The sequence below is a fragment of the Scardinius erythrophthalmus genome, assembly GCF_964197995.2.
Source record: "Scardinius erythrophthalmus genome assembly, chromosome: 4".
Classification (NCBI taxonomy): Eukaryota; Metazoa; Chordata; class Actinopteri; order Cypriniformes; family Leuciscidae; genus Scardinius; species Scardinius erythrophthalmus.
The window spans coordinates 34522670-34535075 of NC_138224.1; the positions used below are offsets into that span (position 1 = coordinate 34522670).

Genomic DNA, 12406 nt, shown 5'->3' on the forward strand with positions numbered 1-12406 from the left:
GTACAGAGTACATCTAAGACTTTTAATTATTATAAAGCTAACCTTCTGCATTTTGCACCGGATCACCCTCTTCACTGGGTAGTAAGGTCCTTCTAGGATCCCATGGTTACATTCTGAAAGAGCAAAAAAAGTACATGAGTTTGACCTCATACATCTTCATCAATGTATTAAAAAATGATTTTGACAGGCAACACATGATATATTTATGACTTAAGTATATCTGGCTAAGGCAAAAGAATCACTGTATTTGAAATCTGATTTGAAATGGTGAAATGTAAATCTAGGAAAGCTTAATAACCTTTGGGTGATTGTATCCCCCTCAGTTTCTTCCGCTTCTTTTTGTTGTTTGCAGACATATCTGTTGAGATTAAGGAAATGTATCTGTGAAGAGCTGTTATTACAATGAATACTGGTCTAAATACCTTTATTCCAATAACAAATATATAATGTCACATTACAATTGGAAAGATATAGATTGTAATTTTTTGCAGGGCACTCATTGAAATACATGGAAATTGTTAAACCATATGCTGCATGGTCACTTGTTCACTCTACCAAGGGTTATAGACTACAAGATGTACAAACAGGTGATCAATAGAAGGAAAAGCCTGGAAGATGAGGGGAAAAAAATGAATGTAGTTCCTCCTACACATATCACTTTTGTCCTATAATTTTAATATTGATGGGAGATGTGTCTTCCAGACTGATAATGCTACTACTATTAACTAATATAGAAACAAGCTTAACTAATCAGTAAGTAATATCAAATTTAGGAGATAGTTCATTATTAGGTAATCAATAATTACTTAATGAGATTCGCATAATTAAGAACTAATAGGTATTTATGCAACTCACGCAGGTTGTTATTGTTGACCCTCTTGGCATCTTAAAACTAGAATATAAAACAATCAACATTTAATGACAACCAAAGTGACAAAGGCACTGCATTATTTAAGTGTTACATTGCAAATGTTTGTAATTTGGCCTACTTCAGTATCATCAGTAGTGTCAGACAACACTTCATGTGTGTTTCTTATTTTCACACGCGATACAGCACGAGATATCGTTAATATCGATATAGTTTATTTTGCGTTTAAATGACTAGGCTATACATTTCTGCCCTTGAGCCGCCAGACCTGTGTGTCAGCTGTCGCAGTGCATTGTGGGATTTGTAGTATAAGTGTGTGGTGGGAGTGCGATTTACCGCGGGCCATTAATGATAGACGTATGAAATTATCCGACCACGGAAAAAATATCGATATATGACTTTTATGCAACAATAACCCATACTCCATAGTTGATTTCTGTTTTCATCTAGGTATTGGAGTCAATAAAGTTTTCAACTTACATAATTCTGACCTCGGTTAGCACATTGCCGCCAACTGCAGCTAACGTTAAATGTCGTGGCTAATAATAAACCCCTATGTCATTAGATACATTCCTATAAATTAATGGTGATAAATAATTAATGAATGATGGCTTAGACAGCGCTAACTAACTTTATTATTCAGGTTCCGTAAGCATGTTCATATCAGTAGTGCTACGTGTATTCATTACCTACCTTTGAGGTTGTACAGTTCGACACCTGTGTTGTACAGTATGATGGTGGCGGAGAGAGCGGACACACCCCCCTCACTCAGTTGTCAATCTGCTGACCTCTGTGCCTCTGTGATAGGGCAACCCACTTGTCAATCAGCGACCTCTCGCAGAACTTGATGCCACTTTTGTGACACTGTTTATATCAAAAGAAAAATTATACGATTAATTATTTAATCGTATAATTTATACGATCGTATAATTTATACGATATAACCCCCCCCCCCATTTATATTACACGAATGATGTTCGGGACCATCTGTCCTCCTCCTCCTATCAGGGCCTGCTGTTATTGTGTGTGTGTGTGTGTGTGTGTGTGTGTGTGTGTGTGTGTGTGTGTGTGTGTTCTTGTATATGGATTATGAGGGCACAAATGTGTATAAAGACATGGGTATTACATGGTTTATGAGGGCATCTGTGTCCTCATAAACCAAATGACTTACAAACATACTAAATGTTTTTTTTGTTTTTTTCTGTGACTGGTTTATGCCAGGATGACCTAACACATTCATTCAAATCATTTATATCTGCCACAGCAAATAGGCTACACAATGCATCAAATGTTATAGTTAGATTTTAGTAGACAAAACACACACACACACACACACACACACACACACACACACACACACACACACACACACACACACACACACGTCAGGTTCACTATCTCTGTGGGGACTCTCCATAAACTTAATGGTTTTTGTACAAACTGTATATTCTATCTCCATACAGTACCCCTACCCTTACCCCTAAACCTACCCATCACAGAAAACTTTCTGCATTTTTACAAAAAAAAAAAAATAACTCATTCTGTATGATTTATAAGCTTGTTTACCCATGGGGACCTCAATTTAGGTCCCTACTGTGACACGGGGACTCACAATGAGTCTGTGTGCATTCAGGTTAAAGTCCCCACCGGGATAGAAAAACAGGTACACACACACACACACACACACACACACACACACACACACACACACACACACACACACACACTTGAAGCCCTCAAAGTGCTTTCTGAACCTAAGCCTGTTAGGGCACATGTCCAAAATGTGAAAAAATTTAAACTTTGTCATATAGCTAAACCAAATACATCACTGGAAAGGTCTTGACCTGGAGAGTAACATATATCAATTTGAAGGTTCTATAGTATTACTGCTTTGAGATATTGACCTTTGAACCTTAACCTCAGGGCATATTTGAAGGCTTATAATTATGGAACAAAAAGGGTTACGGACATGAGACCAACTGTTAGAGAAAGGTGTTGACATGGGTTATAAGTTGAGTAGTCATAGTCATAGTCACCAAGGGGTGTGTGGGGGGGGGGGGGGGGGGGGGACTATGGTGTGAAAATAAAAAATCCCCCTTTGAACAAGACAATATTTAAAGTCTGATGCCAAAAATGTGTTTAACATCCCCTCAAACCCCTGGAATGCCACAAATTAAGTATTTATAACTTCCAATTTTAGGGAAAACCCTGTTTTTTTTTTAAAAAACTACAACTCCCTAGACCCCTCTTTAGTACTTGTGTTGACATCAGCACCCCAGTTGTAGTTCCTCCGTTTTAGGGTCGTGCTAGGGTTGTGAAAACATGTATCTACCCAATATATCAAATATCACACACTGTCTAATAAATAATTATACTACATGTATATGATCTATGCTAAGAAAAGACAAAAATGTTTGCTTAATGACTATATTTTAACTAAAACAGGAGACCCACGTGACGCATCTGCTCACGTGACGCAAAACGGACTGAGTGTCCTCATCTCCATAGTAACGGCCCATGTTGCTACTTCCACTATGAAAAATGTAAAAAAAAAAAAAACACACACACACAAACACATTTGTTTTTCATAACTGAAGGCGTGATTTTTAAAACCGTCATATTTGACGTCAGTCTACTGTAGTGCTGCGTTATAAAACACATATCTTTAAGACAAGAGATATTTAATTGTCCGCCGTTTTTGTTTTCCCGACAGGAACCTCGAGTCACATGATAGAGACAAAACATAGGCAAAAATGTAACAATCACACAGTTTGAGAAAGAAGTGACATTTCCCCTCCGACACTATCATTTTAACATCGGGCTTGACAGCTGTTGTGCTGTCTGCCTTAGCATTTGACATTCTCATGAATATGAAGCCTAAAATATCGTTTTCGCCCTAGTGGCTTGCTATCGTACAGGTGAAGAGACAAAGGCTAAAAAATAACATACATTTTAAAGGCAAATTGATATATGAAATAATAATATATTACTTATAATAATAATAATAATAATAATAATAATAATAATAATAATATTAATATGATTAATAATAGTATTAATAAATATTAATAAAATAATATTTTAATTTTACAAGAGCATCTGGCCCTGATAGTGTCTGCTGAGAAAAGTTCTGGCCCTCGGACAAGTGTAGTTGATGACACCTGCCTTAGAATATAGGCCCTAATACTTACTACAGACTTACTTGAAAGGAACAACACACACAAAGGGATAAAACAGGAAATTGACTTAAATGAAAGCTATTCATGAATCAAACAAAAGAGACATGACTATAGTTGAAACAACAGTTCACTTTACTGGGTAAAATTAAGAGAGAGAGAGAGAGAGAGAGAGAGAGAGAGAGAGAGAGAGAGAGAGAGAGAGAGAGAGAGAGAGAGAGAGAGAGAGAGAGAGAGCGAGAGAGAGAGAGAGAGAGAGAGAGAGAGAGAGAGAGAGAGAGAGAGAGAGAGAGAGAGAGAGAGAGAGAGAGAGAGAGAGAGAGAGAGAGAGAGAGAGAGAGAGAGAGAGAGAGAGAGAGAATTAATATTCTAACATGTGGAAACATAAGCTGGAATAGCACACTGTTGGAGAGAGTAACAAAACAATAGGCTATGGACAGTTAACTACAGTACAGTATATACAAACTATATACAACTACAGTGAAGCTATGTAGGGATGCGCAATACATTTCGACCAAAAATGTAATGCTAAAAAACAAAACAAGGTAATTTGTCATGTTTGACATCTTGTGCTTTGACATCTTCATAGAGTCATACACATTTTCTCTCTAATAACTACTCTCCCAATTCCTCATCAGTTGAGGAAGTATTCTCTAAGTCCTCCTCTTCAGAGAAGTCATCTAAGGACAATGTTTGCAGTCCAAGAATACTTTTTGTATGTTGTGCGTGCTATAGCCAGTTGTGCTTCAACTTCACACAAACTTCTCTTCAGCACACAGAGTAGTCCCTCACGTCCTTTCTCCATTAAGCCCTCTGTACTGCCTGAAAATGTGACATTAAAATATAAAGAAATGAGCCAATGGTTCCCAGAGAAGCAAATTGAAGAAAAAGTCTAACTATTTATTGTCCTTACATTTCCCATTGGTGTCTTCAGTGAGCTGAAAGGTAAACTCTACAGTCAGTCCAGCAACACTCCTCATGTACTCCATGTGCTGCTTGACTTCGCAAACCACAATAACTTCTTCTTCTTTCAGTCTAGCCAGCAGCAATACATTACATCAAAGTGTTATCTTACAACCTATAAAAATATTGGGACAGAAGATATTTTGCATGCTGTACTACTACAATAGAGAAATAAACCCTGAAAGGATGAGATAGAACTCCAGCGCTTCGCGAAGGGGTTCGATCACATCCATTTACAAATTACTGCATTCTTTTTTTTTTTTGCATATTGCCCAATGTCTTAACATTTTTTACATCAGATTCCATATTTACATCAAGATGTGTGCATCAAACAATTTGTATTCAGTGCATTTCAGAGGAAGTACTTACATTCCCATGGCCAGGAGTAGTTGTTCACAGCCAGGAGTTCATTGGGAGGAGGCAGTTTTTCAACTTCCCCCACAGTAGCATTGTGGTCATTGATGGCAACTTCCAAGGCTTTCTTCTCAACAGCAATCTTATTTCTCAGTTGATGCCTTCGCTTATTCCCACCTACAATGAGAAACACAAAATGAGTGTGCATTCACACGATGACTACACAATAGCACCATACAAAATACGACTTCACAATATGCATGTATGTGTTATGATTATTGTGACAGATTTTGTGTGATCATTTTTGCATCACAAGTTTCATTATCATTTGAAAAATTGTGATTTTTTTTTCGGAATCTATTTTAAACAATCATATTTTTTTTTAAATAGAGGACAAAATTGGTAGGTCAGGACATCTCTGCACTTTGCAGAAATATTGGAAATATTTGGTTATTGCACTCAACCTTATTATGATTTTGACAGTTTTTCAGTATGCTGCCCTGACTTGTAGTAAACATACTTTTTTTATATATATAAATGGCTTTGCTATTTTTACTATGTATAAATCAGTAGTAAATTCAATTTTTCACAAATCTGCATTACTAGTGGCCTGTTCTGCTCTCACCAAACAGACGATACAGCTGAAATTTTCGCTGTTTGATGCCAAAATATAGCCCCTCGATGGTCCTCTGCAGGTCATTTTGGATTGTTGCTCCTTTGTACGACAACAAACAAATTAATGCCCATTTCAGTTTACAATCAGCCGCTTTTCAGATCCCCTGTACAAGAGCCAATGATTCTTTAAAATATGCCATTAAATAATTTTTTTCAAAGTACCTGAGGTCCACTGCTGAACATCAGACACCCAGTGCTGGACTGTGTTTGCTGTAGAGATAACTCAGCGGTGAGTTTCTCCAGGTCCTTTGTTGCCTCTGCAATCCTTTGTACAGTCTGTCCAAAAGAAATGTCCATGTTAACAAATGCTGAGACAATTTAAAAACAAAAATGTTATTATACATATTTGCCTAGTTAGTACCTTGATGTATCTTTTGGCCAATGTCTGGTCAAGGTTTTCTGCCTTTCGCTTGTTCCAGCCACTTGCCTGGATTGTTAGCATGTCTGTGCAAACTTGATTCACAATGTATGTGCAGTAATTTTAACAATTATCTCTTGTTCACAGTGAGGACCAAAGGTCAGATACTACATTGATCATTCTCTAATATTGTCACATAAGCCTGGAAATAATCATACACTTAATTAACGAGTCAGAAGTTAAATAAAAAAATAGAATCCTGATCAGTGTAAAAGTACTGACTAGACAGTTGTTTTCTAAGGGAGCAACTCTAAAATGCAAAGGCCGAGCATCAGTGTGCAAACCCCTTGGTCTCAATTTGGACACAACTATACATGAAAAATGCTTACCGGCTTTTGACATGTACTTGGAACATATGGCTGCTCGGGAGAGGAAGCTGTTAACCTGTTCAACCTCCTCCCCGATTGTTGTTCCAGCTCCTTCTTGATTGCGTCCCCCCATTTTAACTGTAACACATTTACATGAATGTTATTATTTGGAAAACAACAAGTAGGGGCAGAGGACAGACAATCATAATGTGTGGTACAAATGGTAAGAAATACATCTAATTGTCATGATTACCTCACACATCCATGAATGCGCTTTTGCATGCATGATGGAGAGAAATGGGCGCATGTTCAGCAAGTCCTCCAACTCTGGACAGTGGTCCACAACTCTCTGCAGATATGGCCAATATTTGCAGACCACATCAGAGCAAAAGAACTGGACGGTCTGTGAAGCTAGCTGTTTCTGGAGATATAATGGGTATGCAAATATTTCTCCACGGAACATATTCAGTCCCTTCAGCAAAACCCCATGACGGCAGACAGCAACTTCAACACCTTCCTTGTCCAGTTTGCTTGCAGACTTGTTGGCGACTCTCGAGCTGCGGTTCACTGACCCGCACCACATCTCCCTTTCCCTGGATTCTTAAACAGATGAGGGCAAATACAGACATTTACACAATTACATTTTACAAAATAAGCTGTAAATCATGGTATTATGGCATTTGATGCAGTAATGCCCCTCTATTACTTAAATAAACCAAATAATGTTTAAATTTTGGGGGAAAAAACTGGCAAGCATTCATAAAAATGTGAAATTGTGGTGTTACACATGAAGAAATATAAATTTAGCTTACATGTCCAGTTGTTCCATGGATGTAATCAACAAAGGAGGACACCTCAGCATCATCGGCCAAAAAGACTCCATCAAAAAACCCATCAGGTCTTGAAAGATATATGTAGATGTGGGTAAAATTTATTGTATAAAAGTAATTTGTGGCTCACTAGCATTTCATTGTACATGAATGTTACACACCCTGGTTGGCTTCTGAAACGATATAATTTGCGGTTCCCATCCACTGCAACTGCCAACATGGAGGGTGTGCATGCAGGGCACTGAAAATGCTGGACCTGAGACAGATTGTCAACTTCAAATTTGGCATAGGCCCATTAGAGGAAGGCCCTCTGCATTGTGTCCCCACATATCTTACCACTCTGAGAGCAAAAGTGAACAAAACAAAACAAAACAGTAAGTAACTGTTTCGAAGGTTGGCTTCAGACAGACCGTGGTCATGACGAAGAAAGGGCTCTGTCAAGAAATATGTATTGAAATTTTGGGGATTGTAAGAACAAGTCCTAACAATGAATCAGTTATTTAAAAGGTTATCCTAATAAGATAACTTAAATGATGAGTCCACTCACTCGCCCGAAGAGTTTTGTACGACACTCGAGCATGCTGACAAAAGCTAGTCTCGACATCCCTGGGGCAGTGATTTTTAGATCCTCTATACGTGGTGAACAAGTCTAGCATGTACAAGGTCTCAAAATTGACAGTGGCTGGCCAGTAACCACTTTCAACCAGATCACTTATGGTCACTGGCAAAGTTTTTCCACAGGAGCAGTTTACTGATGGAAGGAAGAGGTTGTATCTTCCTGAAATTTCAGAGAAAAACAATTATCTCTTGTTCGCAAGAAACAAAAAAAACAATATGAAGAAATAAAAAAAGTTACCATTCATTCCAATTAAAATAACTGGCTTTCCCTTGGAAAAGCTTGTTTGCCCAGTGGAGCAGTCGCAGCAGGGAGGAACGATTGGTAACATGCAATCTAAAAAGCAGAATTAGTTTACATACAGTATTAGTGTAAATGAAACAGTGAGGGTGTTGTTTCTATCAAACAAAACTTCATCCAGCATGTTTGTTGGAGTAAACCAGGGTTCATGTAAAATGTAAAACTACCTTTTTCATAATAGGAGAACTTCCCTCCCTCATCCTGCTGAACAAAAGTGGATGGCGGCAGGTGTCTGAAGAACCCCTCCACCATGGATGCTCTGTTATGAAGCACCAGGGCCTCATGTGTGGAAAGGTCACAGGCTGTGCAGTAGAGTGATCGTGGTAAACAGTCCCTACACATCACTACTGCAGCCTTGTGTCCACAATGATGGCAAACCCCCTCCTTGGGCTTCTCAGATGACAACATATTGTTCACCATGAAGGGCCTCATTACTGTCCAATTCTCAGAGAGGAAGTTTGCCTGTTCCTCCAATGTGAGGGGAGAGGTTGTTCAGCACCACTTCCCAAGAGGTCTCGGACATCTTGAATGAGGGAGTCTGAAAATGAAATAGAAGAAGGCAATGGTAAATCTGGGCAATTACCACATAACAAATGAGGAAACAAGTATTAAGTGAAAAAAACCTAAATTTTCGATGGTCACACTGTCTTCAGTTGTGCTGGTAGACGGAGCACAGGAGGGTGTAACGGTTGCTGAAGAAACTGTAAAAATATGAATATCCATTTAGAACTTGCTCAATGAATAATGAATGATGAAAAAACAAACAAAAAAACAACAACCAGTAACGTAAGCTGAATTTCGCTTTCGTCTCTCCCCAGCTCTACATCTTTTTGGCAGAGGTTGACCATCTTTGTCTTCATCAAACCAGACACACAGCTTTGTGGATTGTTTTGACCCTCCTTCAGTGTGTCCATGCTGATCCACCTAAATAAACAATTGAGCCACAGAATAAACCTCCACCCACTAAGGTTATTTTTCACTAAAAATGAAAGAAATGTCCGCCATGTTTTTTGTTCTCACAGCCGGAATCTTGAAAGTCACGTGACTCGGACGGAAAACAATAGGAAAAGAATAGGCAAAAAAAAAATGTAACAGTCATACAATTTAAGGGCCATGATTGTAACCCCTCTACGTTTTGCACTTTGGACCAACGTAGTCAGGGTACGTTTTTATATGAGACTGGGTTGGATGAGACCAAGATTGAACTTTTGGGTGTTAATCCTTCCCATTCAATAGTCTGATTTATTAATCTCATTGGGGATTTGAAGCAGTCTCAGTAAATAAGGAATACAGGCATATATCCATACATGTACACTACAGCTATAAAGTTTGGGATCACTTTCCCATTGGATTTAATGGGAAAGTGATCCCAAACATTTGAGCGGTAGTGTACATGTATCTATACATATGTATTACGATTTATACCATTTATATCCATCATATCTGTGAATAAAAACGTAATTGTGATGGTGGAGATTGAGAACATTTATGTTCCAGGAATTTCTCAGAATAAAAAATAAACATTCTGTAAGTGTGCATCACATGAACTCAAATAACTCCCCAATTCACAGTAAACCATGCTTCTTTTTTCCAACAATATCTTTATTTATTTTTTTAACAGTTTAACAATCACGCACTGCACAGAGCAAACACATCTGAACATAAACAGCACGCCCTAAAACAAAAATATCCCACCCCCACCCCGTTCACATGTATACAAACATCCATGTAAAGAAATTACTAAAACCATGCTTCTTAATAATGTGAAACTTTAATTCATGCTGTGTAATGATTACAAAAGGCATGCAAAAAACATTTTAAACAAAACCACAAAGACATTTATTTCAGGTGTTTCAGCACTGACAGTGTTGGCACATGTTGCTTTTAAAACCACATGCAGTATGTGACCAGAACTGACACACTGTACACTGTGACCATGAACGCCATTTTTTGGTAGCATTCTTTCTCTTGTCACCAAAAAGGATGCGGCAGACACAGCAGGTGTCTTGACCTACCAAGAAAAAAGGAAGTAAGGAAAAACAAAAGATACGTTTTTTTATGTAAATTTTGTAATCAATCAATCAATCAATCAACCAACCAACAGTATTAAACATATTTAAAATAATGTCTCAAAGGCAGCTATTTCTGTTACAACTGGCCAGCTCAACTGAAAGCTTGCAAGCTCAGCGACTTTGAGTTGATCTGATATGGTGGTTGAATACTACAAAAGTCATCTCTTATAGTGACAACCTGAAAAAATACAGAGACACACAAGCCTCATATTATAATAATAATAATGTATTTTATTTATAAAGCACTTTATCTCTGTGAAACAAGTCTCAAAGTGCTGTATCATATACATCATAAATGTTATCCTAAAATAATTTAACTTAAACATTTTCATATGAAGACTCTGCAATAGACAATGAGACTCGTGGTTGCAAGGATAATGTATATTTTGCTGTGGAATAGTACAATTTCAATACATACTGTCATCTGCAGTCATCATAACGACATAAGTGGCTGAAGAAGTTCCAGGGAAGTTCTCTGCTATCTGCTGTGCACCTACAGTACATAAAACAATATGATAAAAACTCGATACATATCTTGTACCTTATATTATTAATGGAAAATTTGTAATCCAATTTGTCAGCATTTATATGACCCATGACTATTGGATACAGTAAGTAGTGTTAGTATTGACATTCACTGGACACTTTATTATATACAGCTGTGCTACTGCTTATGAACACAAATATCTAACCAGCCAATCACATAGCAGTATCTCAACACATCTAGTCATGTAGACATGGTGAAGAAGACTTGCTGAAGTTCAACCTGAGCATCAGAATGAGGAAGAAAGGGGATTTAAGGGACTTTGAATGTGGCATGGTTGTTGGTCTGAGTATTACTGGGATTTTCACCCACAACCATTCTCTAGGGTTTCCAGAGAATGGTCTTAAAAATGCAGAAAATAAATATCGTCTGGTCTGATGAGTCTCCATTTCAGCTCCACATTCAGATGGTAGGCTCAGAAGCTGCTTTCTTCAACATCATAATGAGTTCACTATCCTCCAACAACCTCCACAGTCACCAGATATCAATGATTCCATGACATATGCTCACAAATTGTATTAAAAAACATACTTAATTTGACATTGACCAAATCTGGACACAATTAGCCTTTATACAGAAGTAATGTGGACATCAATACTTGACATTCAGTAGACGTTGGAAAAAAGAAGTTGTCTGGTGTCACGTTGTAAACCTGTAGGGGATGTAATTTGGGTGTCCAGAAACCACTTAAAATATGCGCCGTTTGGACGTCTCTTTGCGCTGTGGGTGTAATCCCTACTGCATGCGAAGACCTATGTGATATTCATTTTTCTTTTTGAAAAATAAATATGGTTAAACAATTTGTGAGCTTTTCTCTCTTTTTCTGTTAGTTTTGTGAGCATTTGTCTGTGCACCAATCTCAATCTAATAAAACGCATGTGGGTTGTAGCCACTGGCATTAAAAAGAAATCAGTTACAAATAATTACCATTTCCACACATAGGTTGCAGTAACTCTTCCACTGACTGGCATCCTTCCTTTATATGGATATTGTCTGCCGTGGCTTCTGGGTCCATGTCCTCAAGAACACCCTCTCCCATCCCAGTTGGACTGCATCGTGTCGCATCTGCTTTATATGTTAAGGCAAAAAAGGTACACTTACTGTATGAAGGATATGCATGACACGTAATTGCTGGAGGAAAAAATCCTACAGTATCATACAGGGAATATAAGTTACAACAATGAAAGGAATAGATTTATTCATTTTTCTGTTAGTTTTGTGATCGTTTGTCTGTGCACCAATCTCAATCCAATAAAATGCATTTGGGTTGTAGCCACTGGCA

The 12406-nt window shown here is 37.9% G+C and overlaps 1 protein-coding gene across 2 annotated transcripts in view; it reads left to right on the plus strand.

The window, feature by feature from the left end:
* The first annotated feature begins 2922 nt into the window (after positions 1-2922).
* Positions 2923-12406, plus strand: part of LOC308689651 (tripartite motif-containing protein 16-like) — a 113931-nt gene continuing 104447 nt past the window's right edge. For both annotated transcript variants that reach the window (XM_081363480.1, XM_081363482.1), the window contains exon 1: positions 2923-2943. The gene's annotated coding sequence lies outside the window, so the exon portion shown is untranslated. The remainder of the gene's footprint in view (positions 2944-12406) is intronic.